Source organism: Podarcis liolepis (genome assembly GCF_965112155.1).
Source record: "Podarcis liolepis genome assembly, chromosome: 10".
Classification (NCBI taxonomy): domain Eukaryota; kingdom Metazoa; phylum Chordata; class Lepidosauria; order Squamata; family Lacertidae; genus Podarcis; species Podarcis liolepis.
Window position 1 is genome coordinate 59534154 of NC_139562.1, and position 25498 is coordinate 59559651.

General features: G+C 43.9%; 1 protein-coding gene across 1 annotated transcript in view; it reads right to left on the reverse strand.

Moving 5' to 3' along the window:
• LOC310688149 (putative CENPB DNA-binding domain-containing protein 1) overlaps window positions 1-25498 on the reverse strand; it is a gene marked incomplete at its 3' end in the record, with an annotated part of 345728 nt that overhangs the window by 24196 nt on the left and 296034 nt on the right. The gene's annotated exons all lie outside the window — the stretch shown is intronic.

Below are 25498 nucleotides of genomic sequence, written 5' to 3' on the forward strand. Positions count from 1 at the left end.
AGTGGTACCTCAGGTTAAGTACTTAATTCGTTCCGGAGGTCCGTACTTAACCTGAAACTGTTCTTAACCTGAAGCACCACTTTAGCTAATGGGGCCTCCCGCTGCCGCCGTGCCGCTGCTGCGCAATGTCTGTTCTCATCCTGAAGCAAAGTTCTTAACCTGAAGCACTATTTCTGGGTTAGTGGAGTATGTAACCTGAAGTGTATGTAACCTGAGGTACCACTGTACTGTGAAATACAATGCTGCGCTTTCTGTTATCGAATGCCTCCTTGAACTCAGGAGGAAGCACACTTTTTAATTCACACGAATTAAAAGAAATAGATACGTTTTCCACTAAATAATCTGGCCTTTGCACGCCGAGGTGATGAATCCTGCAGCATCTCTTGTGGCATCCCTGCTCTGACTCACTGACAGATTTCACACTGCAAACCAGCCTCCCTCCCTCCCTAACTTCCTTTCTCTCCTCTTGCAGCCTGATTGCCATTATTACCATGATGGGAAAGCACTTTGCTGGTATCGCAGCGTGGACACATTTGGCCCCTTGTCGTTTGATAGCTAGAAGAGCACAACTGGGCTATGTCCCTAGCTGGTTAATCACAAATGATCCTATTATGCAAAGATGCCTGCAGCCTCAGCTTTATTCGCCCCAATTTGTCCTTGGCACTGAATGCTGAGGTGAAGGCTTTCCAGAGAGTGATTGGTTGTACATCTGCCAAGGCGGCAGCCTTGCCAAAGCGTCTCCTTACCGTCTGATTTTCTGGTTCTTCTCTCAAGCAATAATATTAAAAAGGAAAGAGGTAGCAGGGTGTCCGTACTGTTCAAAATCTTCATGTCAGGTATGTCCCCTCTCCCTCGCTGATGGCTGCCCTCTACAAGGGATTGCTGTTTTAAGATGGAAGCAATGAGCCGTGCTTTGTTGCAGATTTACAGTAAACTGAGGTCTTTGCAGATGAATCTGCCCATTATTCAAAGATTCTGGGCATGATACGCTCAGAGCTAGGATTTGTTGTCGTTGTTCTCTTGATTTCATGGGAGATAAGTATGTCTCCAGCAGTCCTCTTTAAACCATTGGGAATTAAACACACTTCACTGTTATTTATTTGTTTAAAGAATTTCTTGCAGGCCACCTTACTGGAGAATGTGCTCTCTAAGATGCTTATAAACAAAACAGGGCAAAACACAATTCCAATTAGGAATGGGAGAGAAATTCCATTTTCTTTCCCTTTTAACAAGAAACCACCTCATGCTCACAAGATGCAAACCAAAACACAGCTATCCTTCAAAACCTGCATGTCTCCAACGTTTGTGAAGCATTTCTCCAACCAAATAATATGCACAAAAATGCATATATTGGTGAATATAACATACAAAATACGTTATATGAGGTGAAAATGTGTGCATTAGTTAAAACTGAGTAGAAATATATGTTTATTAGGAGATGTTTGCACTAACGTGCTGGTGAATTTTCATGAGGATTTTTATTTTAATTTAAAAATTGAACATTGCTGCAAAAATGTGGGGAACTGAATTGAAGACTGAAACAATGAGAAACACAGAGAACATAAACTGACAATTTCATTCACCCCTTATGTCAATACAACAAGATATACAAGAAACAAAAGTAAATGTAAAGGACCCCTGACAGTTAAGTCCAGTCGCGAATGACTCTAGGGTTGTGGTACTCATCTCGCTTTACTGGCCAAGGGAGCTGATGTTAGTCCACAGACAGTTTTTCCGGGTCATGTGGCCAGCATGACTGAGCCACTTCTGGTGCAACGGAACACCAAAACCAGAGCAGCACACAGAAACACCATTTACCTTCCCACCTATTTATCAACTTGCACTTTGATGTGCTTTTGAACTGCTAGGTTGGCAGGAGCTGGAACTGAACAACCCCATCTTGGGGATTCGAACCGCCAACCTTCTGATCTGCAAGCCCTGGGCTCAGTGTTTAGACCACAGCGCCACGCGCATCACAACGCTACCCACAAAATAACAGACAGCTAGTGAGCAGTAACTACAAATCAATCAAAGATTTAAAACAAATACAGCTCAACACTGAAGTTGCCAAAAATGTCTAATAACCAGCAGAGTAAAACCAATACAGTGGTACCTTGGTTTACAAACTTAAGCCATTCCGGAAGTCCGTTCTTAAACTAAAGTGTTCTTAAACCAAGACGTGCTTTCCCATGGCAGCGGGGGACTCAATTTACAAATGGAACACACTCAACAGGAAGCAGAACAAGGCAAAGTTCACAAACCAAAACACCTACTTCTGGGTTTGCAGCATTCTTAATCCAAGTTGTTCATAAACTAAGCTGTTCTTAAACCAAGGTACCACTGTCTTGAAAAACCACAGTGACTTTAATAATATCTTCAGCTAGAGGGCCACAAGTTCCGCACTCCAGATTTATAGGATCCCAGTTTTAACAAAAACCAAGAGAAAATATCTCTGAGTAAATTCTTCATGTTTCTGTTCTGTATGTATCAAATGCATCCATATTGGGTTTTAATCATATTTTATTGCTTCTTTTATCTCTTATATATTGGAATACAAGTTGAATTCCGTATAATATAACACAATCTTAAAAAGAAGGAATCAAAATACACCTAAAATCATACAGCACCTAGCACAGTGCATTTCAATCTCTACAACAGGTGGGAAAATCCTTGTGATTTGCCAAGATCCCCAGCAATTTTCAAGCAATCTGCGGAAGGAAAAAGTTTGGGAATTGCCGAACTAGGATCATATTTTCTTTTCTTTTTTAAATTGCTGCTTGTCATTGACACCCATCACTGTCTACCAGAGCATCAGCCATGCTTTGTGAAGAGTTGTTTTCATGAAATAATTGACATGTCTAGTATAATAATTATAGGCTTCCCACATCACTTCTGTGGAATTTGCTTTTCAAAAAGAAGCCTGTGAAATAATTGAAAGCATTTACTTTGAAGAAAGATTTTAGCTCTTATCAAAAGGAGCGAGTCTTCCACTCAGTGCATAGTTAACTTTCAGGCACACAATATGATGATGGCCAAAAGCCCAATTGACTTCTAAAAATGGTTAGGCAAATTCTTAGGTGAGAGGGTTGATATACCAGTAGCTATTAAGCGTGATAGCAAAGTGGAACTTCCATGTTTGGAAGTTGTGTATATTAGAGCAGGAATGGGGAATGCAGAGTTCCAAGATGTTTACCAGAGCAAGTGTGTTGTGTGTGTGTGTGTGTGTGTGTGTGTGTGTGTGTGTGAGAGAGAGAGAGAGAGAGAGAGAGAGAGAGAGAGATGGATGATCTTTCACAATGTCAACCGACAGCTCCTCCTTGCTCTGTCAAGTAATACAGCTTTCAAAAGTTACGGTTGTTTGTCACAGATTAGTAAAGAGTTAGTCGGAGAATGAGGGAAATAATCAAGCACAGGCTGACTACATCTTCCCTTTTATTTGCTGGGGTCCCTACTTCATGCTACCGGTTCCAATGGTCCAGAGGCAGATTTAGGGCAGCGCAACCAATTCTGCCACACTGGACACCTAGGGGGTGCTGTAGGGCATCAACTCTGATGTAGTGAATTGAGCAGAATGCTAAGCAACAACATTGTGGAATGGAGAGCGAGAGGCAGGGAATGCCAAATTTTAGCATCGTACGGGGCTCCGCTGAAATGTAAAAGACCAAAGTCATCCTCTCCAATGGTTACCCTTCTTTGCAAGATTGTTTATATTTCTAGTTGGAAGCCAGAGGTTGCATTTCAGTTGGCTGAAGATCTTCTGCTGAAGCCTAATGGATCTTACAACTTACAGCCTTGTGCAAATTAATTGAAACAAAGCATGTTTTCTATGCCACATCGATCAGTCTGTCAAGCACCCACAAAAAAAAAAAAAAATGTTTTGAGGATGCTTCAGTTATTATGGTGTCGGAAGCCTGCAGCCAATAGAAGGAATGATGTGCTCGCGACAGTATATTGAAGTTCTACAAAAGAGAGTTATTCCAGAGCTGGAAAAGAGGTATCCTGACAGTACTGGGATATTGCAGCAGGACCTAGCCCCCTGTCACATATCGAAAATGGTGAAGAAATTCATGACAGAGCAGCAAATACAGGTACTTGATTGGCCAGGGAATTTCCCGGACGCAAATCCCATTGAGAATGTGTGGGCTATATGCAAAAGTCGCCTCCGTGCTGTAGACTGTACGACTCTTCTTCTTTGGTGATCACTCGTAGCCAAGTAAGATTGTCTTCCATAAACACGGTTTTAACAATGAGTCTGTAAGTGTCTGTGGAGGCCAATTCTGGATCCACACATCCTTCCACAGTGGGGACATTGGTTTCCGGGCAGGAGTTGATCACGGTGTGGATTTGCCAAGCGTGCCTTCCTCTTAGCACGTTTCTCCCTTGCATCCTGAGTTAGAGTGTCTTCAAAGCCCATGACACCTTAGGTGAAGGCTGTTCTCCAACTGGAGCGCTCGCAGGCTATGGAGAACTATGGAGAACTATGGACTATGGAGAAGCTCATTCAGGCGCTGATTCAAGTGTGGTACAGGGACCCGAAAATCAACAGTGACTGTTTGAAACTAGTAGACTTCATGCCAAACCGTGTTCAAACGCTGCTTAAAAATAGTGGAGGTCATACCTGTTACTAATGTACGCATATGTGAGTTTTGTACATGTATATGTGAGTTTTGTACAATAAACTATAGTACTGAATTCATTGTTTGTTTCAATTAATTTGCACAAGAGTGTATGCAGTCAGCAGTGTCCAATGGAGCTTACTTGCAAGTGATCAGGGACAGCCATTGCTGTCATTGTCCCCTCTGTTCTCAGATCTGTTGTCTTCCAATTTGTGGAAGACAACAGTTGGAAGTGAGGAACCCTTTGGATCAATGGAGCCTCGCCACACCTTTTAGATCTGACCTTTTATATCTGACATTATGGCCTTCATGGATTCATTGCTTCAGACTGTTGCCGTCCACAAGTTAATAGGTGACATAAATGGGGGCAGAGCTAGCATGCTTGTATCCACTTTCGTTCATTTATTTTTACAAAAATTATGCCACTTACTCGACAGAAGACCTCAATGTAACTTACAAAAGTGCCACGTTAATGTCTGAAGAGGACTGCATGTGAGTGTATATGAGATTACAATCATGCCACATGGTTTATCAAGCAAATTCCAGCATGCTAATAAAAGCACACTTTGCCAGCTCACTATTGTATGACCCTTGGAATCCCTTCCAGTGCTACAATTCTATGCATGTTAGTTAACTGTAATAAATAGAGGCAGTGGGGTGTAGTGGTTAGAGCACTGGTCTAGAACCTGGGACACCAGAAGTCAAATCTCAGCTCAGCCATCAAGCTCAATCATTCAGAGGCCTATGGAGGCTGCCAAGGAAAACGTCCTGCACTTAAAATTTACCACTACATAGACCTTTGAATATCAGATACTAGAGAAACATACAACGTCTTATGTGAGAAAAGAGTCCTTTCTCAATACACATAATTCTATAAATCCCTCCTGTCTCCTTGGTTACTTTAAGAACAATCTGACATCACACATACCCATCCAGTTTGTTTTGCAAATGCACCCTCTTTGGTGACAGATTTAGGAGATATGGATTAGAAAATACTTAACATGCTTTCTTTTTGCCTGGGTTTCTTGAGGGCACAAATTATTGCCCTCAACATTTTATGGCCCATCTAGCATTAACAAGCTTTAGTCTCCCGCCTGCCAATTTAGGATTACCTTTCATGTATCTTATGCACTCTGCTCCAGGAAGGGTGATGCCATAATCAACATGTCAGTCTTTAAGGTAAAAAAGGTAAAGGATCCCTGACAGTTAAGTCCAGTCACGGACGACTCTGGGGTTGTGGCGCTCGTCTCGCTTTACTGGCCATGGGAGCTGGCATTTGTCCACAGACTGTTTTTCCAGGTCATGTGGCCAGCATGACTTCAGCCGCTTCTGGAGAAACCAGAGCAGCACACGGAAATGCCATTTACCTTCCCGCCGGAGCAGTACCTATTTATCTACTCACACTTTGATGTGCTTTTGAACTGCTAGGTTGGCAGGAGCTGGGACCGAACAACAGGAGTTCACCCTGTCACAGGGATTCGAACCACTGACCTTCCAATCAACAAGCCCTAGTCTTTGTGGTTTAGACCACAGCACCACCTGCATCCCTAGTCTTTAAGGTACCACAAGAGAATACCATGCATGTCCTTCTGGAGATCATTACTATGTTAACTGAATTCTACTCTCTCAACAGCTGACTGCAGAAATCTAAAGCCCTCCACATACATTTTTGGGAGCCTCTGTGCACTGACATCACAGAGCTACAAGTCCCATCACCCTTAACAAACTACAAGATTCTCCATGACTATTATAGTGGTATAAAAGTGCTTTAAATATATGTTGTCCCTACTTCTCTCCCACATGGTTCCAAAACTACCCACACACCTAACTGTTCTAATCACAGAATCTTAGAATTGGAAGAGTCATCCAGTCCAACACCCAGCAATGCAGGAATCTCAGCTAAAGCATCCATGACAGATGGCCATCCAACCTTGGCTTAAAAACCTCCAAGGAAGAAGAGTCCACCACCTCTCAAGGGAGACCATTCCACTGTTGAACAGTTCTTCCTGACAGAAAGTACTTCCTGAGGTTTAGTCAGAATCTCCTTTCTCGTAACTTGAAGCCATTTTATCCAGAGCATGAGGAAAAAGCTTGCTCCCTCTTCCATGTGACAGCCCTAAGATATTTGAAGTCTCCTCTTAAGCAGACCCATCTCCTTCAACGTTCCTCATCAGGCTTGGTTTCCAGACCCTTGATCGTCTTGGTTGCCTTCCTCTACACACATTCCAGCATGTCAATTTAAAGTTATTGGTCTAAGAGAAGCAGGAACAGGGAAAGATAGAAAGACTCTTGCAGCCAGAAAGAGATGGAAGAAGCTGTTGTCCAAGTACATAGCTTTCTCAGAAAACCCTAAGAATGGGAGAAAATGCAGGAGATGGTGGCAGCAGATGACCTTCTGAGCAGCCGCCGAGACCACATAACACTGGTCTTGAAAGACCTACATTGGCTCCCAGTATGTTTCTGAGCACAATTCAAAGTGATGGTGCTGACCTTTAAAGCCCTAAACGGCCTCGGCCCAGTATATCTGGGCATCTCCACCCGCATCATTCTGCCTGGACACTGAGGTCCAGAGCCGAGGGTCTTCTGGCGGTTCCCTCATTGCGAGAAGCCAAGGTACAGGGAACCAAGCAGAGGGCCTTCTCGGTTGTGGCACCTGCCCTGTGGAATGCCCTCCCATCAGATGTCGAAAAGAAAAACAACTACCAGACTTTTAGAAGACATCTGAAGGCAGCCCTGTTTAGGGAAGCTTTTAATGTTTAACAGACCACTGTATTTTAATACTTTGTTGGAAGCCGCCCAGAGTGGCTGGGGAAGCCTAGCCAGATGGGTGGGGTATAAATTATTATTATTATTATTATTATTATTATTATTATTATTATTATTATTATCCAAATGAATTAATTAAGCCAGGATGCCCAAGACCTTGAGGGGAAAAGTCCTCGTATGCTACACAGGTAAGCATTCCTTGACCCCTTTTCTTCCCCGTAGAGACTGACTATGGTTGGAACCATAACTAGATGGACTCTCCGTCCAACTGACAGAGCTGTTTTTATTTTCTTAATATGCTGCACGATATGAAAAAAAAATCATTTTCTCATCAAAGGTCAGCGTCTCTCAGCTGAGGTTCATACTAAATAGACTGGGAAAGTATTAGCCTGACATCCATAACAGTATTCTGAAATATAATAACTGACCAAGGAAAGGTGAACTAAGATAACTTCATTTTGGTATTAAAACAATGCTGAAGTTCTCTTGACATTCATCTCTACTGTTTTCTCCTATATGGCTTTGAATCATTCATTAGGCGTAGGCAAAACCAATGTCACCAATTCCATTTCCTCAGCCACCAGCAACCAATTTCCATGTAAAAATCCATGAGGTGATTTCCAGTTCTGTTGTTTGTGCGCTCTTATGATCCACACCTTTATGCCACCCCCCCCCACACACCATTTTGTTCCATCTGGGCCCTCAATTTTTCTCCCTCATGCATTATTTTTTACTCAAAATAACACAGCGCTGTGGGGTTTGTAAAAGCTACTGCTACTTGAAAATGATTTCCCCCCCAATAAATAAATAAATATCCATATTGCCAGGACCATAGAATTTCACCTGGATTCCACTACCAATGAAATTCAGTGGCAAGTCTATATATCGCTAATGAGAATGCATCCCTCCAAACCAGCAAAAGTATGGGAAATTAAAGAAAGGGGTTTTAGTTTCGATTTCTCAAAGCCCAGAGGATGCCAAATTTCACAGAATCTTGTGAACTATATTTAGAACATAAGGGCTAACTTAATAACCACACTGTCTTAGCAGATGGAGAAGATTTTAGTCGGTAATTCCCGAGAAACACATTTTAAAATCAATCAAACTTTCTTCATATACTTTGAAAGCTGTCTTATTTAGAGGCGAAGGGGGAAATGAAGGCAACAGGTAACAAACACCTATCTTCAAATCAAACCGATATATTCAATCTAACAGTAAATTGCATTTTACCTGCTTAAGCTGAATCTTGATTTCAGAGTATAAGCAGAGTTTCTTGCGAGGGATATGTCCTTACAGGGCATCTTGGATCATCCGATCATCACCTTCATTAAAAGGTTCTTTAATTAATGATGTAGCCAATAGCATTTGTTTGTTTAGGAGATCTCTGCAAGGGTTCTGAAGCCCAGATGCTCTAGATCATGCTGCTCTTAGAATATAGTGGTTCATCAAATGTACTGATAATTTTAGCTGGTTGGCACTTACGAGCAGAGAGACAAGCCCATATCCAGACTTGTAGAAATCTTTGAAGATTGGAGGCCTTCCTTTTATCATGGTTTTGGCAGAGTCTCTGTAATGTAAATGAGGGAGCCTTCGAGTTTCTTTTGCTCTTTTGTGTGATTTTTAGAAAGGTTTATGGAATGCAGAAGACAGTGGGGAGGATCTGGAGAAAGAAAGGAAGGCATTGAAAAAGAACAGCCCGGTAGCGGAGATCAAGGCAGATGGGAGGTCATGTGTAAAGAAGCCAAGCAAATAACTATGTACTAAATGCCACATTTTATAGATTTGCTTCTTCAGTAACCAGGGGAGCAGGTCTATAAAATGTGAAGCCATGCTTAATCAATACCCCCTCCTTGTGTATGACAATCAATCACATCTTTGCTTCCACATGCACACAGTCGTCCCTCTTGACGCATTACATACACGGCTGACAGATGACCCTTGATTAGAAAGTTATGCACCAAATAACTTTCATGCTCTCAAGTGATTTCCTTTGCCTGTCGGCTGATTCAACCAAAGATGATCTTGTTCAGAGAAAACCAGGAAGGCACAGGCCATCGCTCAATGGTGGAGGATCTGGCTTCCTTGCAGATGGTCCAAGGTTCATGCTGGTTGTTTCCGGGTAGGGCTGAGAGGAGTGCTTGCCTGAAATCCTGGGGGGCAGCTGCCAATCAGTGTAGACAATACTGAACTAGATGGACCAATGGTCTGGCTCAGTATAAGTCAGCTTCCTGTATTCCTATATTGCTAGTCAAGCCAACCCACATACAGTGGTACCTCAGGTTAAGTACTTAATTCGTTCCGGAGGTCCGTTCTTAACCTGAAATTGTTCTTAACCTGAAGCACCACTTTAGCTAATGCGGCCTCCTGCTGCCACCGCGCCGCCGGAGCACAATTTCTGTTCTCATCCTGAAGCAAAGTTCTTAACCTGAAGCACTATTTCTGGGTTAGTGGAGTCTGTAACCTGAAGCGTATGTAACCTGAAGCGTATGTAACCTGAGATATCACTGTATAGAGAAGACCAAAAGCCAGTGAAATTCCACTGAATATTAAAGACATATTGATCAAGTTCTAGCCTTCTTGACTGTGAAAGCAGCTATTATGAATGGTACCTTTTTTTCTCCAAAGACTGTTCGTGTGAAGCTTGAGGTTATGCAGCCCTTAGTAAGCATATAGCTTGGTTTCTATGTAGTGGATAAAGATATACAGTGCATGATCAATATTGCCATGCAATGGAGGCCTCTTTGCTTTAGCTCCTGTTAAAGATGTAAGTTTAATATGCATGATGTTTAATATTTGTATGCACTGCAGGTTAAAAACTTTGCATCTGCAAAGTAAAGAAGTTTGCATTAGGCACAGGAGCTTAGCAAAGGGTGGAGATTTCCAGGTCAGGTGATGACTCCTTGTCAGGAACTCAAGTTGCAGATCTCTCACAGCAGGAAGATGATGTCAGGAGCTCATCCTACACTCAAGTAGGACCCTGGTAGAGACACATACCCGACTGGCATGTTCTCTTCATCCTGGTCAATCATTCAGGAGCTTCAAAAGCTTTCTTCAGCCCGAACATCACAGCGACTGATGCCAACCGACACCGGCACACTTAGGGATCTGCAGAGTTTGTGCATCCTGTGTAACAGACCTCAGCAACTCAGCATTTTGGCTAATCTACTGTATTTACATATAAATGCACACGGAGCACTGCAACATGGCTCCCTCTCTCTCTAGCATCAGACAGCAAAGAGAAAAAGAACAGAGGACAATAGTCCCACTTCACGGAACATAGTAACAAAAACATCCTGTCTCCATCACTTTCCACTCTGTGGAGTCAAAACATACACCGTCATGTGAAAGACAACAATCCCATGACTGCAATCGTGGAGCAGGAATTCTAACAGATGAAACCTGAGAACTCAGTGTTTTAGTTGGTAATGGAGCCAGCAGCAATAGTGGCTAAGCTCTGCGAAATGCTCAGGATCTCTCTCTCTCTCTCTGGGATCAGAGAGATGAAAATTCTTGGGGTAAATTAAGGACTTAAAAGAAGATGGCCCTGCACTGCTTGTTTGTTTAAAAGCAATGCAGTACTTTGTATCCTTGTAACATTTATTTGTAACTGTTTTAAGACTGTTCCCAGTAAAGCCTCGGAACTCGTTCTTATGGCGGAGAGCATTCATTCCTACTCTACGCAAAGTCCAGATCAGGGATCCCGTTGCTGCAACTCTAACACCCCCTGGCCCTGTGAGTGCATGGTGCAAGACACTCACCACTGCCTGTTACCAGATACAGGCAAAATGCCAACTTCCCAGGTCACTCATTTCATGTTTAAGTCACTCCCAGTTGGACATGGACCATCCTCAAACATTCTCCTCTAACAATGGGATGCAGGTGGCACTGTGGTCTAAAACACCAAGCCTCTTGGGCTTACCTATCAGAAGGCTGGCAGTTCAAATCCACACAACGGGGTGAGCTTCCATTGCTCTGTCCCAGCTCCTGCCAACCTAGCAGTTTGAAGCATACCAGTGCAAGCAGATAAATAGGTACCACTGCAGCGGGAAGGTAAATGGTGTTTCCACGCGCTCTGGTTCCCGTCACGGTGTCCCGTTGTGCCAGAAGTGGTTTAGTCCTGCTGGCCACAAGACCTGGAAAGCTGTCTGTGGACAAACAGCGGCTCCCTCGGCCTGAAAGCGAGATGAGCGCCGCAACCCTAGAGTCGCCTTTGACTGGACTTAACTGTACAGGGGTCCTTTACCTTTTACCTTTACACATTTGAACTACCCCTTCAAACTTTTTCCTGACACCACACCCATCTAAATTCAGTGGAAAGCTATCATCTGAAACTGGGCAAAATACTATAGCTTTGTTTTCACATCTGTAATGGTATGTTTTTCCCCTGGTTGTTTTTTTTTTCAGATTACCCAACCTACACTGCAATGTTTCAAATCATACTGTTGAACCATTTTCTAGCTATGAGCTGTAGAACCTACTACACTCCTGATTTCTCACTACAATGGTGGAATATATATATATATATATATATATATATATTCGTTTCTAATCAGAAACGAAATACATAAGAAAAGATACCTACTAAACCAAACCAACAAAGATCTGCTCACTCTTCACCTCAAACTCTGTAACAAAATCCACCCTGCACTCTGGGACAAATGCAAACAACTAGCCGTCTGGAGAGCTGAAACTGAGACCTCACATAAAACAGACAGACACACCAACAAACTCCACAAACTAGAGAAACGCCAGAAGCCCAGCCACCCTCCACAACAACCCATGAAACAAACAGTACATAACATATCAGACAGGATCCTCACCTCAACTGAAACCAAAGTACTCTCCAAAGGTTTCAACTTTGCAGTCGCCCCGAGACGCATCCCCACGGAAAACATCATATGCGGAGTCGAAGCTAGCCTAACCAAAATCAACCCAGATGAAGCCAATAAAATCAGACTTGAAGTCACCAACATCCTCTGCTCCAGCAAACCACCCAGAAGCAATTTACACAAAGAAGAACAGAAAGCACTCACCAACCTGAGGAAAGACAACAACATAATCATTCTCCCAGCAGACAAAGGTAATGCCACTGTTGTGATGAACACATCGGACTACCAAGCAAAACTATCAAATCTACTCCAAGACCCTACCTACCAACCTATAAAAACAGATCCCACCACCTATCTGGAAAAAACCACCAAATCCAAAATAAAAGCCTCTCCTATCAGTGAAGAAATCCAGCTAAGAATCATCCCCAGAGAAAAATCATCCCAGGGTTACGAAGCTAATCCAAAAAGAAACACCCCCCAAAAACCAAGACACAGAAGAAAACAATGGCATGGCCCTCCTTCCTTATATCAAGGGCACTACAGATAAAATTAGCAAAATCCTCCATAAACACAATATCAAAACAGCCTTTTGCACCAACCAAAAAATAGCCAATATCCTCAGAAACCCCAAAGATAAAATCCAGTTGGAAAACCAAGGGGTCTATGAAATACCCTGCAAAGTCTGCCCAGCCACGTACATTGGACAAACAAACAGACGAATAAATGCACGTATCGCAGAACACAAGAATGCCGTCAAAAAAGAAGAAAAAACTTCCTCTCTTTTCCAACACATGAAAGAAACAGGACACGAAATTAATTTTGCAGATTCCAAATTGCTCTTTAACATGGAACATCACCACAAGAGAATAATCATGGAAGCCATCGAGATAGAGAAACACCCTCACAACATGAACAAGCGTGACGACACGTCCCGCCTGCCAGACATCTGGAAATTAGCCCTCCCCACAAAAACCGACACCAGAACCAGAGGCACACAGAACGCCATCACCAATCAACCACACCAGACCCAAACCCAGACCCTCTCCACAGATAAATTACAGACACCATCCAGTAGCCAAACCATAGTGGCACCTCCGGATGCTGCACCCCCCTGCAATCCCTACACAGATCTGGCTGGCACAGGGCACAAAACCACAGCTCGCCCCTATACACGAAGCCAAGCCAGAGCACAACTAAGTGCAGTACAGCCGTCTTCTCAGAAAAACTCTTCACAAGCTCAAGAGGTCAAGACACGAAAGCTTTAGCAACTAATCCACACCTAATGACCCACCTAAGTGGTACTCAGAATATCACTCAAGAAATCACTCAAGATATCCCTCAAGTAATTAAGGAACAAAAGAAGAAAAGGCACACTAACCTGGGAACTTCCTCTCTGCCCAGAACGTTGGAGGCTATACACCACACCCCCTCAACAGTATTTATAGGAACTCAAACACTGAGATCCTGCTCTGTTCCAGTAACAAGAAGCCGAAAGCACCAGCCTGAAGATGACGAGTGAGACCTCGTCGAAACGTCGCCTAGACACCCCAACTCTTACACGGGAAGACACCCGAAGACACCAAAACCTGCATATATATATATATATATATATATATATATATATATATATATATATGACTTGCCTTGAACGTAAGACCACAGTTGTGACCCTATAAGCAACATAGGGCTATGACTGTGACCCTATAATTCACTTGAGGGTTTTACACTGCATTTGCTGCAAGGGACTGGTTTTCTCTGAGTGTGTTTGGGGAAGGATGTGGCAGAGAGTTTCTTCTTTTGAATTAAACTGTTGACATATGCACACTGGTAACTATGCCTAATTACACCACATACGAAAAACAAAAGAAATTGGCTTCATTTTGCCTTAGCATCTTTTAATTGAAAAGATTTGTCTATTTCTCATTGCTTCTTTTCCTTTGTGCACACCAAGGACTCATTTCCCCACAGCTTAATATTTAACAACAGGGTTTTGTACATTTCCATTCTCTCTTCTTCACACTCTGTGTAGCAAACGAGAAAGAAATATCTCATGGGTGGTGTGATGAAGCAAATTACCAGTACAGGTGGTCTCTCTCTCTTCTCTCTCTCTCTCTCTCTCTCTCTCTCTCTCTCTCTCTGTGTGTATGTGTTTAATGAATTTGTCTTTTGTCATTTTTATTTACTTTAGAGGTGTCATGGAGGCACATTAAGGCAGGATGGGGAAAACTATTGCCTCCATGTTGCTGGGCTATAAATCCTATTATCCCATGCTACCGGGGGCCAACTGGAGTTGGAGTTCATTACTGATTTTTATTAAATCTTCCAAATTATTACATAACTCCAATCATATTTTTTTAACACATTTTCTTCTTGATTTCCTGTCCCTCATTCCCTGATTTTTGGGGGCTTGCTGATTGGAAGGTCAGTGGTTTGAATCCCCATGGCGGGGTGAGCTCCTGTTGCTCTGTCCCAGCTCCTGCTAACCCAGCAGTTCGAAAGCATGCCAGTGTGAGTAGATAAATAGGTACCGCTCCAGCGGGAAGGTAAACAGTGTTTCTGTGCGCTCTGGTTTCCATCACAGTGTTCCATTGCACCAGAAGCATTTTAGTCCTGCTGGCCACATGACCTGGAAAGCTGCCTGGGGACAAACGCTGGCTCCCTCGGCCTAAAAGTGAGATGCGTACCACAATCCCATAGTCGCCTTTGACTGGAATTAACCGTCATGGGGTCCTTTACCTTTTACCTTACTCAAACATACCTTGTGGGTCACTCTGTCATGCCAATGGGGGCACCCAGACTACAGCCACAGAGAAATCTCTGCACAAGGTAGCATCCTCTACTGACATTAGTGGCAAAGTCCTTTTGATTCCATGTTTATTGTCATTCACCTGCTTGACGTTTTCGGTGCTTCAGAATGTTTCTTTCTCAAGGTTAATTAGGAGATAATCATCAGATCTACCACCCTCTCTTCTGTGCAGTACATAATTGCCTAAAATACTTACTCAGGATGCAATTTACATTTTTTGCAGAAATAAAGGTAAGAAGTGCATGTTTGGATGTCAGTCCTCACTGCGGAGACTTTGTAATTGTTTCTAAAAAGTTTTCTTCGGAGACAAGAGGCTATGAAATTTGTATGAGCTTCTAATTCACAGTAAATTAACATGTCACGATGGGAGTGCTTATTGAAATACTAAAACACTATAAATACATTGAAAGATCAGAGGCAAAATAATTTTGTTTTCTAAAGGGTCAAGGGTTGCTTGAATGGTTGCACTCTGCATACAGTACGAAAACTGCTTTCCACTTTAATGGGGGGGGGGACACATCTAGACCTGCTCCATTGAGGAGAGCTGATGTCAGGCACAAACGAAGAATCCCTTGTCCCTCCAGTTCATGAAGAAGCCAGAAAGATAAGAAGCTTTATACAGATTTTCAATTCAACAGCAAGCTTTGGCCCCCTAAGTATAGCATTTCTAAGGATAATGTGTTCAAAGTCCTCGACCTCCTCTAGAAAGGAAACCCAACAATTCACATCAGACAATAAGAGGAACTCACAACCACACTCTCAAGAGAGATGTGGAAATGTGATGCTCCGTGACACATTATTTTTGCATTTTCAGGGGAAGTAAAATAAAATTTCAGTCTTTGATGCAGCTCCAAGTGAAGCTTTCAATGCTCCACCAAGCCTTGCTTTGTGGGATCAGTTTTGGTTTCTGCAACCTGACGGTGTTGACAAGGCGCTTGTGAGTATGTGCCCAATGATGTACCCTTTCGATCCTTGCCCTTCATGGCAGATTAAAGCTAGCTGGGTCTTGTCAGCTTAGCTTCTTCTGGGGAGGAAAAAACCTAAAAACATAGCAGAGTTCCCAAAAAATAGACCAGAGGCAACTGTACTTCATCCAGCAGAGCTTTTTCTTGCTACTGAAGCAGTGGCGTAGCGTGGGGGGTGCAGGGGGGGCCGGCCGCACCGGGCACAAGATCTGGGGGTGCTCGCTCGCACTCGCAGCTCTCTGCCCCTACCTGGCTCACTCACTCTAGGGGGCGCAAATTACTTGCCTTGCCCCTGGTGCTGACAACCCACGCTACGCCTCTGTACTGAAGGGAAATGAGCATCATTGTCACAAATCCAGTACATTCAGGATTGGCACAGTCCATAAAAATCCAGTTGCCATACTTACAATAAAACTCACAAACTTATAATAAGACTTAACCTTAACACTAAGCATACAGAAAAGAACACCAGAACAAAGAGACAGAAGAGAAAGTGAGTGAGAGCCAGGCTCCTCCTGGCCTGACTATAATAGTCAGTTTGACCTTAGCAGAAAGGACAACAAAATCAGTTTAAACCAGCTGTACTCGTCTTCCCAGCAGAAATAACCCAAACGAAAACCTTCTTCCTCTTTCACATAGAAAGAAAAATTTCTTTCACAAAGAGAATAAACCTTTTAGAATCCTCCTGAACTAATCAGAATAGAAAAGATCTCTACACATCAGATCAATACTTTCTGTACAGTGGTACCTTGGGTTACATACGCTTCAGGTTACATACACTTCAGGTTACAGACTCTGCTAACCCAGAAATAGTGCTTCAGGTTAAGAACTTTGCTTCAGGATGAGAACAGAAATCAGGCTCCGGCGGCGCGGCGGCAGCAGGAGGCCCCATTAGCTAAAGTGGTGCTTCAGGTTAAGAACAATTTCAGATTAAGTACAGACCTCCGGAACGAATTAAGTACTTAACCCAAGGTACCACTGTACTGGGGCGCGGGTGGCGCTGTGGGTAAAACCTCAGCGCCTAGGACTTGCCGATCGCATGGTCAGCAGTTCGAATCCCCGCGGCGGAGTGCGCTCCCGTCGTTCGGTCCCAGCGCCTGCCAACCTAGCAGTTCGAAAGCACCTCCGGGTGCAAGTAGATAAATTGGGACCGCTTACCAGCGGGAAGGTAAACGGCGTTCTGTGTGCTGCGCTGGCTCACCAGATGCAGCTTGTCACACTGGCCACGTGACTCGGAAGTGTCTGCGGACAGCGCTGGCTCCCGGCCTCTAGAGTGAGATCAGCGCACAACCCTAGAGTCTGGCAAGACTGGCCCATACTGGCAGGGGTACCTTTACCTTTACCTTTTACCACTGTACTAGGAAATGCAATCTGACAGGTCCATGGTATGGTGAATGCATCTCTGTGGAACGGGATGATGCCTACCGCCTTAAAGGAGCTGGTGGTTCAACCACTCTTGGAAAAACTTTCCCTGGACTCAATGGTATTTATCAAGCATTGCCCTGTCACAACCACCTCCTTTTCAGGCAAGGCCTTTGAGAGAGTCATGGCAGTGCAGCTGTATGTACTATTGGAGGAAACCAGTTATCGAGACCCATTGCAGCCTGGACTCAGACCTGGGTTCAGGAATGACAAAACCCTGGTGCCCTTATTGTGAAAGGGAGAGGGGGAGTGTGACCCTGTTGGTCTGGATCTACACTGACATGTTTAACATTATTTTCCCCCATTGGAATGATATTAGATATGCCATTCTTAAAAAATCACAGGGCATACAGTGGTACCACCGGTTGCAAACAGGATCCGTTCCAGAGGTCCGGCTGTATCCTGAAGTTTGCGCAACCAGAAAGACCGCTTTTGCGCATGTGCGCACGGCGGTAGACCACTTTGGCGCATGTGCGAGTGGCAGAACACTTCCGGGTTTGCTGCTTTCGCAACCTGAAGTTTACGTTACCCGAGGGTAACATAACCCGAGGTTCCACTGAACTTGTTAATTAAAACATTTTTTTTTTACTTTGGCTTTTTTCATCAAATGTAAGTAATAACTGGCCACACCATTTTCCAAAAAAACTGTTTCTGTCCCTGCTGCTGGCCACTGGTTGCTCTGCCCTGCCCCTATGGGGAAAACAGAATACCGCCCCTTGAGTAAAATTGGAGTGAGGTCGGAGTTTGAATACAGTTTTTTAAAAAGGTAAAATGCTACACATGGACATATGAGAAGTGTTTCATCTATATAGCAGCATAAAACAATTAAATTTTTAGTGTTAAAAGAGACAAGCTAATAATGCATTATGAATGTAAAAAGTAGAACGCCATTAGTCAATCGACATTATCAAAACCATTCCTTAAACCTTCCTTAACATTAAAAACCTTGAGTGTAGATCTGCCCTTTCTCCTGATCTATTTCTCACCAGCTTTTCAACCGTGGAGTCCTTCTGGACCATCTATGGGAGATGTGGACTGAGGAGACTGCTCTACAGTGGGTCCTGCCTTCTTTCCAGGGACAGTTCCAGAAGATGGTACAGAATCACAGAATTGTAAGTTGGAAGGGACCGAAAGGATCATCTAGTTCCATCCCCTGCGATACACGAATCCTGCCCACAGCTGTCACTGGATGGGCTTGAACCACCAACCTTCTGGTTAACAGCCAGCCTCGCTGACCTTCTGTTGGGTTGGGTTAATGTTTCTCAGTGCCCTTGCTCTTGAGTTATGGGGTGTCAAAGGGCACTATATTGCCTCCTTTTCTATTTAATACCCATGTGAAGCTTCTATGAGTAATCGTTGGGATATTTAGAGCAAGGGGACGCGGGTGGCGCTGGGGGTAAAAGCCTCAGCACCTAGGGCTTGCCGATCGAAATGTCGGCGGTTCGAATCCCCGTGGCGGGGTGCGCTCCCGTTGCTCGGTCCCAGCGCCTGCCAACCTAGCAGTTCAAAAGCACCCTTAAGTGCCAGTAGATAAATAGGGACCGCTTACTGGCGGGAAGGTAAATGGCGTTTCCGTGTGCTGCGCTGGCTCGCCAGATGCAGCTTTGTCACGCTGGCCACGTGACCTGGAAGTGTCTCCGGACAGCGCTGGCCCTCGGCCTCTTGAGTGAGATGGGCGCACAACCCTAGAGTCTGTCAAGACTGGCCCGTACGGGCAGGGGTACCTTTACCTTTTTTTAATGGCCTGGGAATCAGATTCAGAGGTTGAACCTGAGGAATCCCAGCCTGCACAGGAGTCCCCGCCTCCAGGGCCGGCTGAGCCGGGGCTGGGGCTTGAATCTGAAGGGCCCTTGCCTGTGCCGGATCCTCAGCTGAATCCGCTCTGGCTCCGGAGGTGATCGAGGACCCATTGCCTGTAGGTGCGCCTCCCTCAGCCCTGTCAGGGGAAGGTGAGGTTGCCTCTGGCTCCAGTAACCCTCCAGCCTCTCCTGAGCTGCAGAGGCTCAGGGCAGAGAGGCAGAGGGAACTAAGTTCCCGCAGGAGGAGTGCTCACCTTCAGGCCAGGAGAGGCAAGTCACCTGTGGACTTGGGCCACCCTATGCGTCAGAGGAGATAAAGGCCAGCCAGCCCAGTCCCACGTTGTGGGAGCAACATCGTTGGTAACCTGTTCCTGCTGGCACACTGACTTGCTCTCCTGCCAGAGTTCCTAACCACACCCGACTCCTCGCTTTGGACCTCACTTCACCCCTGACGGACAGCCTCCATACCCTCGACCTAGGACTGGACTCAGACCACGCCGCACTGTAATCCCCCCCCCCCGGACCAGCACAGCAAGTTTTCATCAGCAAACTAATATACCAGTATACCTGAAGGAGCGTCTCCACCCCATCACTCAGTCCAGACACTGAGGTCCTCCACCAAGGGTCTTCTGCTGGTTTCCTCACTGCAAGAAGCAAAGTTATAGGGAACCAAGCAGAGGGCCTTCTCAGTAGTGGTGCCCTCCCTGTGGAACACCCTCCCTTCAGATGTCAAGGAGATAAAGAATTGCACGACTTTTAGAAGACATCTGAAGGCAGCCCTGTATCAGGAGGTTTTTAAAGCTTGGTGTTTTTATTGTGTTTTTATATATGTTCAGACGGGCAGGGTATAAATAATAAAATCAACAACAACAACAATGGTGATGTCAGGAGACTGCGTAAATGAACCTAACACATGGGTTATTTTCTCTGTCATAAATAATATTTTTGTTATTCTTTCCCTAAGTTTGAGCTCTATTTCTTCCAAACCAAAACTCTAGCTCAGCAAATTCCCTTGCTGTGTATAAGTAAAATGGATCTGTTTGCTTCACACACAAACATTCGGTGAAAGCAATTATTTGACTGTTCTTCATTTTGTTCATTACTTTACTCACAAAATGCTCACGTTCCTTGCCTACTTTGCCCCAGGAACACTAAAACACAATTCTTGGAAACTTTGGAGTAAATCCATTCTCTACTATTTTCCCGCAGTTCTTCAAGAGAGAGGGTGGAAAGCAAAGGGGGAAGATTATGACTTTTTGTAAACTAGTCCTTGGAGGAATAATGAAGAGGTGTCATATTCTAGCAGGAGTCCCTGCATGCATTGCTTCTGACTGAAGTGTATGAAATGTAAGCACTAATATCTCAGGCATGATTGCTTTCTTCTATCTAATTTGGCTGAGTTACTCTATGTAGGTTACTGGTTTTATAAAGGGACTGGGTGGTGCTGTGGTCTAAGCCACTGAGACTCTTGGGTTTGCCGATCGGAAGGTCAGCGGTTCGAATCCATGCGACAGGGTGAGCTCCCGTTGCTCTGTCCCAGCTTCTGCCAACACAGCAGTCCGAAAGCACACCAGTGCAAGTAGATGAATAGGTATGGCTCTGGCAGGAAGGTAAATGGCATTTCTATGTGCTCTGGCACTTGTCACTCGGTGTTCCGTTGTGCCAGAACCGGTTTAGTCATGCTGGCCACATGACCCGGAAAGCTGTCTGTGAACAAACTCCAACTCCCTCGGCCTGAAAAGCAAGATGAGCACTGCACCCCATAGTTGCCTTTGACTGGACTTAACTGTCCAGGGGTCCTTTACCTTTTTCCTTACTGATTTTATGGGAACTGCATGGCAATTTCAGCATGAATCAAGTATGCACTATCTAGGTACGCATGTAGGAGAAAGGTGGACTGCCTTTCTATGCAAGTTTTATTGCCTAGAGGTAGATAAGCAATGGAACATTTCCCTCCATAATTTGAAATAATATAGTAAAACAAATGAAGTGTAGGCGACTCCATTATGTTTGTGTATTAATTAATCACCGCCAATATAAGACAAGTGTCTCATTATTTAGCTTTATGCCTTGAAATAAAAAACCAAGCGAGCACGCCATCAGGAGGAACACATCAATTACTTCTGCGGCAACTGCCATGTAAACCAAAACATTATTAGGAGGCATTAACTGCAATGGGAACCGATGTATCTATAATGCCTTTGTCAGCATTGTTAGGCTCTTTCTATTTTGAGCTAACCTGAAATAATAGTTCAAATGACAAAAATGCCTTCGGGCTTTGATTTTGGTATTGTAAGAAACAAGGAAGACTTGACCTTCTTCTGTTCAGTTTATTTCTTTGGCTAGCTTAGATTTTTCAGTTAAACCACGTTGTCACAGAGGTCATAGGAATGCTTCATGTACCAACAGTACAATACCATGCATGTCTGCTTGGAATGAAATCCTACAGAGATTAATAGGATTTATTCACAACTCTGCAACCTATGTCTTTTCTTATTTATTTATATTCTTAGGCTGCAATTCTAACCCCATTTACCTGGACATAGGCCCCATTGAACTCAATGGAACTTACTTCTGAGTCAACATGGTTTGGCTCGCACCATGACTTAATTACTTTCTACTCTGCCCTTCATCATTTAAGATACCAGAAGGGTTTACAACAAGCACATTAAAGTGATAAAACACCATACAACCAGGTTAAAACTGTAGTTAAAAATCCCAAACCACAACAAACAGAAGTTCTCCCAGTTTCTGATTTGATCCTGGAATGTCCCACTTTTCCTTAGGACATCCCTATTTTCACTGAAGAAATGTCAGAGAGTATGGAGTTATACGACCCCCGAACCATCTGAAGGCAGCCCTGTATGGGGAAGGTATTTAATGTTTAGGTAAAGGGGCCCCTGACCATTAGGTCCAGTCGTGACTGACTCTGGGGTTGCAGTGCTCATCTCGCTTTATTGGCCAAGGGAGCCAGTGTACAGCTTCTGGGTCATGTGGCCAGCATGACTAAGCTGCTTCTGGTGAACCAGAGCAGCGCACGGAAACACCATTTACCTTCCTGCCAGAGCGGTACCTATTTATCTTTCACTTTGACATGCTTTGAACTGCTAGGTTGGCAGGAGCAAGGACCAAGCAACGGGAGCTCACCCTGTTGTGGGGATTCAAACCGCCGACCTTCTGATCAGCAGGTCCTAGGCTCTGTGGTTTAACCCACACCACCACCCGTGTATCATTTAATGTTTAGTGGCTGGGAAAACCCAGTCAGATGGGCAGGGTATAAATAGTAAAATTATCATTATGGACTAGGATGTCCCTATTTTCATCAAAGAAATGTTGAAGGGTATGTGGTGTTCCAGAGGTAGGGATGGAAGGTGAACTGGATTCGGCTGACATTTGAAGGTGAAAGTACCAAATCCACGCTTCCTGGGGGGAAAAAATACATGGACCAAAACATAGCCATCCCTCAAAAGTTGTGCTTCTCGTAATTTTGAAATGAAGCACTCCAGCCAAGTCAGGTGTGCAAAAATGCATGCCCTGAGGTAAAGTGTGCATTAGAGTAGATACATCAGCAAAAAAATGTAAAAAATGGCTTTTCCAAAAATGTGTGCATCAAGCAATCCTTTTTTTATATAAAAATATGACTATTAGGGGAAATTCACACTAAAATGCTGATAAAGTTTCTTGAGGTGTTTTTTTTAAAAAAATGCAAACTGAAGTGCAAATGTAGGCAACTGAACATAAGACTAGAAAACTGAGAGAAAAAGAAATTGGCAGGTTCACCTCATCCTATGCAGAAACTGCCCTGTTTTTCTGTTTCGAGAAGGTATGGCCAAAGCAGAAAAAGGGCTAGAAAACTCTTGTGTTCACTTGAAATGCAACATTTGGCCTTTTTGCTCACAGCCACTCAGTGGAAGAAAACCTTTTTCACTTCAGCATAACTCAAGTTCACAGGCATGGTTTTAAAATGGGGTGAAGATGTGGAGCAAAGAGAAGGCGGCTCCCTTAGAGACACGTGCTTCTCTCTAAATCTGCAATGCAATTTTCATAACAGTGAAAAGAGTGAAGCCACCAAGAAGAAACATTCGCAGGCCATGATTTAAAAGAAAACATATAAAAGTTTAATTCCGGCTTCTTCCCACCATTAGAAACTTTGTTTTTGTGCATCAGCACTTGGAAAGTATTTGAGGTTATGTCCCCTCATTAAATTTTATAAATTGCTTTAAATTTGAATGGAAACAAAAGTTTTGTGGATTTCTTAAAGTGAAGCTACAGCGGACAGCAGGATGCTCATGGTACAAATGTACTGCCTAACATTGTTAATACAGGTGAGCATCAACCCTCTCTTCCATGTGTTAGTTTATGTGCGTATGCATGCACACACAGAGAACTAATGAACTAAAATTGTTTAGAGCTTCATTTTAGCAAGGACGGAGAGCTTAATCAAATGTCTATTAAAACTATTTTTGAAAAGAAAGCAAGGCGGGAGAACAGGAACCTTGTACGTGCACTTTCCTACGAACAGCTTTTGCATTTTGCTGTGGCAAAACAAAAAAAATAGCCAGGGAACATTGCATACACTTCTCTCCTAAGTGTAAGGTAAAAAGGTAAAGGACCCCTGGACGGTTAAGTCCAGTCAAAGGTGACTGTGGTGTTGTGACACTCATCTCACTTTCAGGCCGAAGCAGCCAGTGTTTGTCCACAGAGAGCTTTCCGGGTCATGTGGCCAGTATGCTTCTGGTGCAACAGGACACCGTGATGGGAACCAGAGTGCATGGAAACGCTATTTACCTTCCCGCTGGAGTGGTACCTATTTATCTACTTGCACTTTTGGGCGTGCTTTCGAACTGCTAGGTTGACAGGAGCTGGGACACAGCAACGGGAACTCATTCCATCATGTGGATTCGAACCGCCAACCTTCTGATCGGCAAGCCCAAGAGGCTCAGTGGTTTAGACCACAACGTCCCTTTTACTTCTCCCTAAGTACATTACCTTGACCTCCCTAGTAGTGAGCATGGATGTCATTGGTGTGGGTTTGTTTCTTTTCGGAATGCATTTTACGATGCATGCTCATTAACAGATAACTCTTCCTCACCTGGAGTACTGTGTCCAGTTCTGGGCACCACAATTCAAGAAGGACACTGACAAACTGGAACGTGTCCAGAGGAGGGCAACCAAAATGGTCAAAGGCCTGGAAACGATGCCTTATGAGGAATGGCTAAGGGAGCTGGGCATGTTTAGCCTGGAGAAGAGGAGGTTAAGGGGTGATATGATAGCTATGTTCAAATATATAAAAGGATGTCACATAGAGGAGGGAGAAAGGTTGTTTTCTGCTGCTCCAGAGAAGCAGACACGGAGCAATGGATCCAAACTTCAAGAAAGAAGATTCCACCTAAACATTAGGAAGAACTTCCTGACAGTAAGAGCTGTTCGACAGTGGAATTTGCTGCCAAGGAGTGTGGTGGAGTCTCCCACTTTGGAGGTCTTTAAGCAGAGGCTTGACAACCATATGTCAGGAGTGCTCTGATGGGGTTTCCTGCTTGGCAGGGGGTTGGACTCGATGGCCCTTGTGGTCTCTTCCAACTCTATGATTCTATGATTCTTTAATTTCCACCCATTAACCAAATAAGTGTTTATATAATGAGTGCCCCAAACAACTCTTATTTTTAGGAATTTGGGATCTGGCAGCTCCCCTGCTCAGTGTTATCTTTGGATTGCTGTGTCCATGCGCTAATTTTCAAGGCAAATATCAAAATAAGCAAATATTTGACGCAGCCCCAATTTAGACTCAGGAAGTAAATGATTCAGTGTTAAATCCTTGCGCCGTTATAGATTTCTTTCCCTTTGGCTTTAATTGGTTATATAAGATAAATATGCATGGCGAGAGAGAGAGAGAGAAACGTTCAGAGTGATATGTAATTATGATGTTAGGCTCATTTATAAGTTAAATAGTCATGATTAAAATAAGACCTGGGTATGAGCATATTGTGCTAGGAGCATTTTGTGTTCCCTGCTGATGCAGCATGTTGGGAAAAGTGTTTTGTTTTAGATTCCCTCTTTGCCCACCACAGGCAGGGGAGCATTCACGCTTGTGACAAGGAACAAGGCTAATAGGCAAACAACAATGAGCTCACGAGGGATTTATGGGGCAAAGTTCAGCTCCCCAGTGAACCCACTGCAGCAATTCTGTCGAACATATCACATCTCGACAAATAAGAGGCATAAAGATGCTTGCAAGAACAAAAGACAAATGGGTAGCTGTATGCCGTTTAAAAAATGGGAGACCATGATAATTGCA